Below are 12612 nucleotides of genomic sequence, written 5' to 3' on the forward strand. Positions count from 1 at the left end.
ATTAAATTAAAACACGTGAATAGAAATTCACCGGCATCGTAAAATAAGAGTGGAACTATCTCCCCATTTCCTTTTCCTATTCCAGAAAAAGGCAACAGTTGAAAAGAAAAACAAAACCATAAAAAGTAATGACGAGAATTCCATACCTACTCAAATCATTTTAAAATTTAACACTTGCTGATCTCATTTTTATTAGAAAAGTGATACCTGCACACAGCTTCAGAAACTCAACCCCGTACATGGGGCATGTGGGCAACAGGGTTCCTCCAAACCCTCACCCCGACTCACATCACCAGGCACCAGAGAAACCGTGGGTCACAATTCCTTCATGTCCTTCCAGAAAGTTCTCTACACATACGGCCGGGAAGGGGGGGGTTTGCATACATGCATATGTGTGTTACACACACACACACACACACACACACACACACACACACACACACGACTTCCCTCCACAAATAGGAATGACACATTACCTATGATTTGCTTTGGGAATTTTTCACTTGATGGCTTTCTGGTATTTTTCTGTGTAGTCACACGTGTGCCCCTCGGTTTTTTTAACTCTTGCCTGAAATTCTGTTGACGCGTGTGCCATCATGCTGTTTTCCTCCTGCACCTGTGGCCACACCCCCGCCTTAGCGGTGCCCGGCGGGAAGGGTTTGCGTCCCCAGGGACAGGTGCACGGCCCTGCCCTGTGGCGAGCTTCCAGACTTCGGGCCGATTTCAATTAATTCCTGTCCCCAGACTCTTTGCTTAGAGATTGTGCATTAGATTTCCCATCATTTTCCCAGCGTTTTCATGTCTGGAAGCCAGATGATGTCCCCCCCAGCCCCCCCGCGGTCGGGGGAGCCACTCGGGGCTGAATCGTGGGGCAGGATCAGAAGGGCCCCCTCGGAGGGTGCAGCGGCCCCACCAGCAGGCGTGCCCCTGAACCCGGGCCTCCTTAGCGGGAGGCTCCGCGGCGGTGCTTGACCGCCCCATGCTGTGGGTTCAGGGGTGGGAGAGGCCGTCCGACAAGGCACTCCCTGAACGCCCCACCGGCCTCCCGGCCCCGTCGAGGCTTCACCACAGCCCTGAATCCGCAGGCAGAGCCCTCGGTGAATTATGAACCCAGCACCCGGAGCGGACGGGATGGGAAAAACGGACCAGATGCCACGTGATGGAGCAGGAAATACCCAACTTGACGTTTCACCCAAACACGGGGTTTAAAAACCTCATCACCGAAATTCACCCCAAAGGTGGGAGTATCTCTTAGGTAAGAGCGCGGACACCGTGACCACTTGAGTTAAAATCTCTCCCGTGTTGGTTCATTTCCAGTTAAGAAGTAGAGATATAAGGCAAGCACCCCTGATGTTACAGGGAAAACCAGCGTGCGGGAAACGGCAGCCTCGAGGCTTTGGGGGGCTCCATGCGCCCCCGTCACTAAGGGTGGCTCCGGCGCGGGGCCACACACCAGGCCGTGGCTTCCTCTGGCTGGCGCTCAGGCTCTGGTGCCCGATGACACCCAGCCAGAGCCCATGCCTGGCCCCAGGGGCATCTCCCCTCAACTGCCAGGCCCCCGGGGACGCAAGAGAGGAAACACTTGCTAGCTGGAGCCTAACCACAGGGCCCTCTCAGAACTGCAGCCCCCCCTGGGGGCACAGGACCAGGGGAAACCCAGAGACACCCCCCCCAGGGTCCCAAGTGTCCCCACTGGCCCAGGGCCATCTGTGCTTTCAGGTTGGCTTTGCTTCATCCCTGTCCCATCTTAATCGTTTGTTTTCAAGTACTTCAAACACACAAAACTCACAAAACAGCTCAAAGAATCCGTATACCCTTCACCCAGTTTTACCCACTGTTGCTGTACTAATACTGGGCCCCGTTTGCTGCATTGCTTTCTCTCCCTCTCACTACACGCAGACACACAGAGACACACATAGACACGCACAGACACAAAGACACACACACACAGAGACACATAGACACGCAAAGACACACAGAGACACACATACAGACAGACACATAGACACACACATACCCACACAAAGAGACACAAACACACGCACAGACACACATAGACACACACATACACACAGAGACAAAGATGCACACACAGACACACAGAGACACAGAGATACAGACACACACAGACATGCACAGACACGCAAAGACACACACAGAGACACAAACAGACACACAGACACACATAGACACACATACACAGAGACAAAGACACACGCACAGACACACACACAGAGACACAGACACACGCAGACACACACAGACATACACAGATACATAGACAGACACACAGATACAGACACATGCACAGACACACGGAGATACACATACACAGAGACACATAGACACACACATACCCACCCACAGAGACACAAACACACGCACAGACACACACAGAGACACACACACACAGACACACATAGACACACACATACCCACCCACAGAGACACAAATAGACACACACAAATAGAGAGGCACACAGACACACATATACACACAGAGAGACACAAATAGAGAGGCACACAGAGACACAGACACAGACACACAGACATGCACAGATATACACACACACACAGACACAAATAGACACACACACAGACATGCACACCCAGCAGCAGTTGTCACTAGACATGAGGGGCGTGTCCCCAGAACACTCTGCTATTTAAATCTCAGGTCCTGAAATACCATCCGACACTCAGGGCCTCAGCGGCCCGCTTGGCTGGATGGCCCTCTGTCCACCATGACCAGGGCCAGGCGGGAAGGAGCGAGACCGTGGGCCCCGGCCCAGAGGACGCCCACCAGCCTTTATCCAGGTTTATTTCCAGGAAACACAGAGGTTCAGGTTGTCAGACTCTGATGCATTGGCAAGTTTCAGCCGGTGGCTCCCTGGCCACTAAAACGTACAGCGCAGTCGACAGATGTGCATCTGTGCTTCGGTGGGGGAACTGCTACTGATGAGGGATGCGCAAGCCGGGGCCCGCAGTCAGCGTGAGAGCCTCCCGCCAGCTCCCCGCCAACGGCCTGTAGAGACGGGGGACGACAGCCTCTCCTTCCCGTCTCTTCCGAGTGGAGGCGAGGCATTTACGGAGCACCTGCTGCGTGCAGCCCCACTTGGCGCTGGGGGAGGGGTGGCTCGGAAGGTCGCTGTGCCCTCCTGGCCTTCGCGGCTCCATGGGGACGCGGGAGGAACCGCAGCTGGAAGGACAGAGTGCGCGGTGTGTGCCCCTTCCGCACCCCGAGTGAGCAGCCACCATCTCTGCCCCAGGCCGGGAGGACGAGGGGATGACCTGTCCCTGTCTCTGCCCCCTGACCCCCAGGCCCACAGCTGGGGGAAGAGTGTTCGTGAGACGACGGTAGATAGCATGGCCGCGTGGCAGATGTGAACTCACTGGGGCAGCACACGTGCTCTCGGGGCGCAGGGGATCGGCCTGGAGGGAGGTCACGGCCGAGAGTGGGGAAGGGGGTCTCAGTGCCACAGACAGTGCCCCTGCCAGGGCGGCGGGACGGCCAGACCTGTGCCCCAGGAGACCCCGTACCTCAGCGGGGACACGGGGGCCGGGGGACATCCAGTCGCTGCCCCAGGACACGTGCTGACGCGTGGTAGAGCAGGCCCAGGCCAACCAGGCCCTCGATGAAGCAGGACAGGCTGCCCCCATGGAGGGGACAGGCCCCCAGAGGTGCTGGATGCTGCTTCCGTTTTAGGACAAGGATGGAGTGGAGGACCTCTGCTGGGAACGCAGGGTCTGCGTCCTGCCCCATCTGTGACTGCCAAGGGGGTCCGGTTGGTGACCGGGGTGGGAAGGGGTGTGTCGCCAACAGTGGCTCTGATGTCCCTGTATTTTCAAGTGACTCTCGGGAGCCAGAGTTACTGATGGGACTAAATGAGGAACCTTTGCTGCAGTGCTACTGTTTAGATTGGCCCCTAATGTTCCACTCCTCTCCCGGGATGGGCTCGGTCACGTCCACGCTGCCAGGGGCTGGACATGAAGCCATGGGCCCACCAGTCCTCCAGGCAGTGCTGACCAGGCCGAGATGGGCTGGGCCGACCCCCCGTGATGGGCAGGAACTCTCACCCAGGCCCGAGGTGCCCTGGGAGCAGGGAGGTCCCAAAAGAATGTGCTGGGCCTGCTTTCAAGTCTGGCCGGACAGGCAGACTTGAAGTCTGGACAGAAGGACCTCGCCTCCCCAGGGGAGCTCGCCTGCCGTCCACTCTCAGTGACTTCGGGGTGCAGAGGTCGGGACTGTCACCCTGCAGGGGACACTAAGAGGCCTCACAGGACCAGTGGGGACAAGGCATCCAGGCCACTGGGAAAGCAGGGGCATCAGAACCGGGTCCTGAGGGATGGATAGGAGCTCGTCAGGAGTGTGGCTGTGCCGGGCCGGAAGGCTCAGCACGGGGAAAGTGTAGAGCTGGGACAGAGCCCAGCATGGCCAGAGTTCGAGGGGAGTGGAAGACAGCAGGGCAGAGAGGCTGGCGGGCGGGCGCAAGATGCAGCAGGGAGAGGCGCTCAGGGGCGCACCCGGCGGCCAGGGCCCTTCCACGGGTGCTGCTGTGAGCCCTGGGAAAGCAGGGAAGAGACAGTCTCCCCGCGCAGAGGCTGTGTGCCACTGGGGGCCACGCAAAGCCACACTCCGCATGCTCTGTGCTGCACCCAGGCCTCTGGCAAGGATGAGAAGTGCACAGCGGGAGGCACCCTGGGGACGTGCTGGGGGCGGCACCTGGGAGCTGTGTGCTTAGGCAGGGACCCCAGCAGGGGACACGAGACGCCCCACGCGCAGGCTGCTCAGGCCCTGGGGTGGGAATGAGCTGGGACCAGTCGAGGGCCAGCGCACCGGAGCCTGGCTGCCCAGTGAGCCCAGGGCACATCCCCCTCTGGCCGGGGCTCAGCACAGCCCGACCCCCTCAGATGCTTGGCGCAGCCCCAGATTCAGTGGTCATGTGTTTTTGGCTGTGGCCATCCCGCAGCCATGCCGGCCCTGCCACCTCAGAGCTCAGTGGGTTCAGGTCTGGGTTTGTTTGCAGAGCCTCGTCCACCACGTCAGGGTCAAACCCACGGTGGTCTGAGGCTGGAAAGTTCTCGCTCCATGCCGGCCGTTCTCAACGTGGCTCCCAGGGCCAGTAGCTACGGCCACTCAGGGGACTTGTTGCAACTGCAGGTCTTGGGTCCCTGAGACGTCCGAGCTGGGGCTTCTGGTGGGGTCACCTCACTGGGCGCCCAGGTCCTCCGGCATCTGAGGATAATGGGAGCAGCTGCATTCTGCGTGGGTTCACTGAGTAGGAGCGAATTCGGGGCTCTACGGAAAATTCTGCGGTTACATTCACTCCCCTTCACTCCTTGAAAGGAGTAATTGTCCGTCCGGGATCCACTCCCAGGCAGTGGACAGGCGCCCGGCTCACCCAAGGGGCTCACCCGTCAGGGGGTGAGGCCAGCAGGGGCCCCATTGCTGTCCTCCCATCACGGAAGCGCGCCTAACGGCTCTTAAAAGAAGTTTGTGTGCAGCTTCCAGGAACGGAGCTCTCTCTCCTGCAAAGTACAGAAAGAAAAGTATGTTCGCACGTTCCCTTCCAGCCTGCTTTCGGTCTGTGTCTCCACCGGCTGCGTCCTGAGCGCTTTCCTGCTGTAGATTGCCTTCCCTCAAACTCAGATGTGACGTTTCTTGAGGCCCCTGCCCCGTGTCAGGCACTTAGGACGTGCCCCGTTTTCAGTGTCACACACGGCACACCAATCTTTGCTCTGCGACCTGATCGTCTCTTTGGGATAAACAGCAAAGCCGTGCTCATGGCTGGGCTGCAATTCTGGGCACGTCTTTGCCAAACTACCATCTGGAGAGGTGGAAGCCCCAGCAGGGAGGAGGCTCCGGCTTTGCCAGTGCTGGGCAGACGTGCCCTCAGGGGACAGCCTCTCGGCCTGGACCCGCTGGGCTGGGGCAAAGGGGTCTGGGGACAGGGCCGTGGAGGGTGAGGGCTCAGGCCTCTCAGCCTCAGGGTTTCCCTGAGAGCATTCCCGAGGGGGCTCAGCAGGGCAGGTCCCGGCCGGTGCCCCCAGCCCTCTTCCCCTCTACTGGGCAGTGAAGCCCGCGCCCTCCTGCTCCGGGGGCCATGCCCCAGCTCCCGCCCCACAGCTGAGTCTCCCGCCCCACAGCTGAGTCTCCCGCTGCCTGACCCGCCCAGGGCCTGGGTGGAGACGGCACCCTTGGGACTGAATCAGAATATAATGCAGTACAGTTAGAGGAGAGCAGAGAACACACAGAGAAGGTGAAGCCTTTATGCTTTTCTCCTAACTTATGCAAGAAAAACATGCCCACTACAAAAAAAAAATGTAAATACCTTACGCTCTCCAAAGCCCTGCAGAGGGTACAGTTCAGAAAACATGGCCAGTTAACAGAAAAGGAAATAGTGGCCCAAAGTTCTAGGCGGTGGGCGACCCTGACTCTCCGGCGCTGCCACAGGGATTCCCTAGAATCCAAGCCGCTCGGCGCCCAGGCTTCTCTTCCTGGACTTCTTGGGCTACTTTAAATGGGATTGTCCCATAAGAAATGTTCCAAGGAGCCACCTTGGAAAAAATGGTGATAAAATCTGTGACGATTCATTCTTTTCCCTACAGCCCCAAGAGCGGCAGGATTTGCAGCAATAAGACGCCCATTGATGTCCAAGTCCTAAAGAAGAAAGTCAGCCGGGTGACATGCGACCCCGCGGCCCGAGCCATCCTCAGCAGTTTGCTGCTCTACATCACCGACCGCGAGGACGGGCCCCAGGGGCCTCCTCCCGCCAGGAGGGCAGAAGGCGGGCTGAGCAAGACCGGCCGGGCGCCGGAGCCCCAGGACGCCCCGCGGCGACCCACACGCTTCCAGCTCCTCAAGGCCAAGTTCATGGGCACCGGCCGGGAGCCGCGCCTCAAGAGGACCCGGGAGGTGGGGCGGCTGATCTTCAAGGACAGGCAGGGCCCCGGCAGGAGCCTGGTGACGGCCACTATCCACAAGCTCCTGGAGAAGACCGGGGAGGGAGCCGGCCGCCCCGCACGGGGCCGGGAGCCGCTGGGTCGCGAGAGGCCCCGGGGGCTCCCCGCCGGGAGGAGCTCCGTGAAGAGCATCCTGAAGGTGTTCTTGGCCGCGGAGGAGAAGGAGGCCGCGGAGAAGCCTCCCGCGGAGCCGCCCAAAGGCTCCAGGGGCCCTCCGCCGAAGGCGGGCGGCAGGCGGAGCGCCGCGCTGGCCAAGCTGCGGGAGACGTTTGAGCGGAGCGGCTGCCGCTGTGCGGAGAGCGGCCTCCCGCCGCTGCGCGCGCACGAGCACAGGAAGAAGCGCCTGCCGCGGGCCCCGCTGCACCGGCCCGAGCGCCGCGTGCTCCGCTTGGCCACCTTGGCCAGCACCTGCATCCGGGCGCCCCCCGCCCGCTTCCTGGCCGGCTCGGCCGAGCCCCTGCTGCCCTTCAGCATCGCCACCGTCGTCTGCGGCCCCCGCAGCTGGATGTCCCACGGCGCCAGAGTCACCCGCGCGGATCTGCGCCGCGCGCCCAGAGGAGAAACGGGCACGGACCCCCGCGCGCGAGAGACGCCCGGTGGGAGCCAAGCACCAGGGTGGGGGCAGCCCCGGCAGCCCTCCGCGCCCCGGGCGACCGCCCCCAGGGACGGCCCGGAAACACTGCTCCCGGGTGCGGGGCCCGAGCGTGTCCCCAGGGCAGCCCCCTCTCCCGCCTCCCCCTGGGGTGAAGTCCTTCCTGGCTGCGAGCCCGAGCTGAGCCCACAGGGACCAGCCAGCCCGGGGGGCACGGCGGCATTGGGAGGCGACAGGACGGGGGCTGCCCAGGGGGCGAGGGGAGCAAGGCTGGGCCCCCCGCCGGGGCTCGTGGGGGGCAGAGCAGGGGCTGCCCCCGAAGTCACCCTGACCGTCTGCAGTTCAGAGGATGAAACGGAAAGAATGACTGCAGACTCGGAGCCAGACCCCCTCTTCGCTGTCCAGGAGAATTGCCCAGAAGAGAGAGCGCCAGGAAAATTCCCTCCGCTCGCGGCGCACGCAGCCCAGGCCGCGCAGCACACACAGCCAGCCACGGAGCCTCCGCAGGTCGCGGCCAGACTGCCGGCTGTCCACACAGTGCCGCCCCCTCCTGCCACCCTGCAGAGGGCAGCAGGCCCTGAAGACCAAGGCTGGCGTCTTCTGGGAGGAGAGGGTGTGACTGGAAATACAGGAGCCCCACCTCCCACTACGGCCGAGGGTGGAAGCAGGGGCACCCCGTCGAGGGCAGGACGGAGCCCGGCAGGTCTGAGCCTGCCCGCCCGGCCACAGCAGCGCCCAGGGGCACCGCCAACGCTCACAGCGCTTCCTCAGGATGCTGCCTGCCGTGGTCCAGACGTCCCTGCGGCGGTTCCCACGACGAAACCGCAGAAAAGTGCCCCTGGAGGAAAGGAAACCAGACGCAGCCCTGGGACTTCACACAGGCTCCCGAAGCACCAGGACACTTGGGGAGAGGACGCTTCCCAGCTAAGTTCTAAGACGCCTCTGCTGACGGGACGGGAGGAAAGGCCGGTTGATGATGCCAGCACCTCATCACATCGGTCCGCGGCCTCGGAAAACCGACGGAGGGGACTCGCCGGCTGTGCCCCCGGCGGTCAGCAAGTGCTGGTGCCCAGGGTTCCTGGGAGGAGCGAGGTGAGTGTCTCCGTGAGGCCAGAAGCACCGGCCCAGGACGGGAGGAGGCCTGAGAATCTGCCCTCGGCGGACAAGAGCCCCCCTCGTGAGCAGGAAGGACACAGGAGGCCCCCGTCGTCCCCGGAGCCAACCCGGGCCCCGCTGACGGCTGGAGGGAGCGCCAGCCATGATCCTGGTGAGAACAGAGCGAGCTCCTCAACTGAACGAACACAGCCAAGGAGTGTCAACGCCCCCGGGCGGGTGACGGCTGCAGGGGCCTCCAGGAGCCCCCCAGCCCTGGTGCCAGGGGACGCCCTGAGCCCCAGAAACAGGGCGGCCAAGGAGCAGGAGGAAAGGGGCGCCGCCCGGCCCACAGGCCCAGGTCTCGCGGCCGAGGAGCCTGATCGCCAGCCCGGGGGCGGCAGCGTGTGCGGAGCCTCGGGGTCCCCACCCGCCCTGCCTCGGGAGGCCGCCGGCACCCAGACCCTGCCTGTCGAGCCCCGCGGGGCAGCTCCAGGTGAACTGGCCGCAGGCGAAAGGAAGGTGGCAGCTGGGGGCGGAATCTCAGGCGCTGTGTGTCAGAGCCCTCAGGGGGGCAGCCCAAAGCCCCCGACTCCAGCCCCAGATCTCCCGGTGCCACAGGGGAGCCACGTGGTGGGGACTCCAAGCCACGCTTTGGGCACTAGGCCACCGCCGTCTGAGAAGCAGCAGGCCGAGGGCGGGACGTGCGTCTTACCCGGGGAACAGCTTCCTCCCAGTGCTGGGCCTTCCCGCCAACCTCCCCCCACGTCCACAGTGGCGGATGGGCCAAGGGCAGACCAGGTGGCCCAGAAGCGCCTCGACCTCCAGGCCCCCAGGGAAGTCGCAGGCGGGGAGAGGGCCGGCCTGGGTGGCGGAAGAAGTCACCGTGGGCAAGAGGAGGGGCCCGTGGGGGCTGCAAGGCTGGACGGTCCTGGAAGGAAGGGAGAAGGCCTTTGGGGCGAGAAGGCCCGCTCGAGTGGGGCCGAAGAGGCTGTGGACGGTGACCCGGCGGCCCCGGTGGAGGCTCCCGGCCGGCGCATTGGGAAGAGCCCAGAGTGGCCGCAGAGGCAGCAGGCGAGGCACACAGAGGGCCCCCCTCGGGGACATGGGGCCCCGGCTGCAAAGAACCTAGCTCCTCCCCACCCAGGGAGCCCGGCACACCCTGCCCAGGCCCAGGCTGGCAGGACGGCCCCCCCTAACTCGGCTCAGCCTGAGAGCAAGGCAGCAGAGGTGGCGCCTCCCGCAGGCAAAAATGAGGCGTCCCGGAGACCAGCAGCCTCCAGGGGTGGTCAGGGGGCTCGCGGAGAGCCATGCGGGCAGGGGGAGAGCCCGACGGCCCCCGGCCCCCGGCCAGCGCCAGGCCCTGTGGTGACGGGGAGGGGCACGCAGGAACGCGGACGCGGCGGCAGGGGCGCGCACCTGGCCAAGTACAGAGCCCAGAGCTTCAGCGACCAGAGGTCCTTCGAGCTGTCCTTTAGACCAGCCATCCTCAGGGCCAACGACACGTTCGCGCTTCCAAAGTGAGGCCCTCACGGGAGCCAGCAGCCCGACGCCTCACTCCCTTTCCTTCCTCCTGGTGACCCTCGGCTCTGAGCGCCGGCGCCCGGTCTGCGGGGTCGTGTCCTGTGTCGTGAGTGGCCCTGGGAGGACGGGAGCCCTGCGGCCAGTACACTCCGCCCACACCTGGCGTCTTCACGGGCGTCAGGCTCACGCCCGTCTCTGCACAGGAAGTTCTGACCTTCGGTGCTGGACTTCCCGTGCATCTGTCCCGTCCCCTCCTGGGGCGCAGCCTTGGGTTTTGAGGGCACTCTGCCTCTTGCGGGGTCACCAGCAGGTGCCGACATGACCCCTCCTGGCTCAGACATGGCCAGGGTGGTGAGTGGCTCCGACTGGCCCTGCCGGTCCTAGAAAGAGTCAGAGGCTTCAGTTTGACATGGCGACCACCGGGGGGCGGGGGGCTGCGTCCATGACCCCACAGCCGCCTGACAGTCAGGGAGCCACTGGGATCCTGGTGTGACCTCTCTGTCCACCCAAGCCTGGCCGGAGCCAGCGAACCAGAGGGAGTCGACTCCAGAGAACAGCGACCATCAGAGCCACGAAAAGGCTGTTTTCAGGTGCACGATTCCCAGGACGGTTTCATTCAGAAACTGGTGAGAAAAGTAACCCAGTCTCGTCTGACCCACCATCATCACAGCAGCCTCCTCGGGGTCTGCAAGTCCTGCAAGGCCCTGGACGGGGCACAGGTCGGTGACGGAGTGCAGACTCTAGCCCCGCTGCCCTCCCGCACAGCGTCTGAGTGTTTCCCGCCAGAGACGTTGCTCAACTGCAGCCCTTTCCGTCACTTAGACGATGCACTTTCTGTCTAGAATATTTGAACACTGTACAGAAGGACAAGGACGGAAATAAAAACCACTGGTCGGTCATCGCACTGCCTGGAGGTGATTTTGGCGCTGTCCTGCTGTTAGTTCTCCGAGCGGTTCCCTCAGCCTCTGTCCTGAGGCACAGACACGGGGTCACACCGTGTGCAGCTGAAACCTTAGTCGCAGCCATGAAGCAGACTGAAACCCGGCGTGGGGGGGGCTTAGGGGCCACGGGGGTCCAGGCCGAGCCGGGTGGGGCTCCCCCAGCGCCCAGGCTGCTTTTGATGCTTTTGATGACATCCCTCTGCGGAAAGTGTGCCCTGCTCTTTGAGGCTCCGTGATGCTTGCTGCCCTCACAGCTGAGTGATTCCCCGGAGGATCCCTGCTCGTCCTGGAGCAGCTCCCCTGACGGGTGCCCACCCTCCCTTGCTCTCCGATTTGAAGGTTCACTTGCAGAGACAAGGCTTCTGACCTGATCTTTGGTAGGCACTGAGTAAGAACCGGCTCTGTCCCATCTCATCCCAGGACAGGTCTGCCTAGGGTATGAACCGGCGTGGTGGCCCGAGTGGCCCTGAGCTCGGCAGGGGGCCGGGTGGAGGCAGGAGGTGTGCAGCCAGCTGTGCTCTGTCACTCCTGCCACCCCCCCTTCTCCAACCAGGCCATTAACTTAACATCTAGCAGACTGGAAACGTCCTCAGCGTCAACACTGGGCACGTTTGAGGGTCGCAGCTCCAGGGGGCCTCCCTCGGTCACCCCTCCAGGTATGCGTCCCCCCCTCTATAGAGCAGGCAGTGCTCGGGGCCCAGCCAGGGGTGTCTGCAGCATGAGAGTTACCTGCACCCACAGTGCTGCCCGGTGTCCAGTGTCTGGCCAACTGGATGAGGACCCCAACTTCTGGGATGGGGACCCTGGGGTGGGCGTCTCACCTGCTGAGTTTCACTCCCACCAGTTGAGAGCTGGAGTGGACAGGACCGAGGTCTCTGGCTCCGGGGCCGGCCCACCTCTGGGAGGGTGGTCAGCACATGGGCTGCGGGTGTCCAGGCTGCCCCCACCCCAGGAGTCTCGGGAAGCCTACACCAGGCTTGGGGTCGGCCCCCTGGAGCTGCAGAACCCAGGAGGCTCCTTGGACAAAAGCACAGGGAGGGGTCCCAGCAGAGGCCCGGACCCTGGGCCTTTTCCGTCGTCCCTCGACCACACCTGCTCACAGCCGGCATCTCTGCTGGAGCTGGAGGTTCCCTTCCCGCTACCTACCGCACCTGGTGGCCCCATCTGGTTTATTCTTTTTATTTATTTCTACTTTGTTCCACAAAGTATTTGAGGCAATGTTTGGCAAAGAACGTGATGACAGATGGAGGAGATAAAAGTACTATATTCACTGGGTGTTCCCTTTTAAAAATAAGAAGCAGGAGCGTTTTGTTGCGATTTTTAAATAGACCAGAACGTCCACGGGAGATGCAGCCGGTGGTCTCACTTCAAGTGGTGGAAACATGACCAGAATCCACCCGGGTCACAGCCTCGGAAAAGGTGTACACGGAGCTCCCCTCGACGTTGGCAGGCGCAGGGCGAGTCTGCAGCCCCAGGGGCCAGATTCCAGGTTACACCGCCCTC

This window comes from Neophocaena asiaeorientalis, unplaced genomic scaffold (assembly GCF_003031525.2).
Source record: "Neophocaena asiaeorientalis asiaeorientalis breed wild unplaced genomic scaffold, Neophocaena_asiaeorientalis_V1.1 scaffold825, whole genome shotgun sequence".
NCBI lineage: Eukaryota > Metazoa > Chordata > Mammalia > Artiodactyla > Phocoenidae > Neophocaena > Neophocaena asiaeorientalis.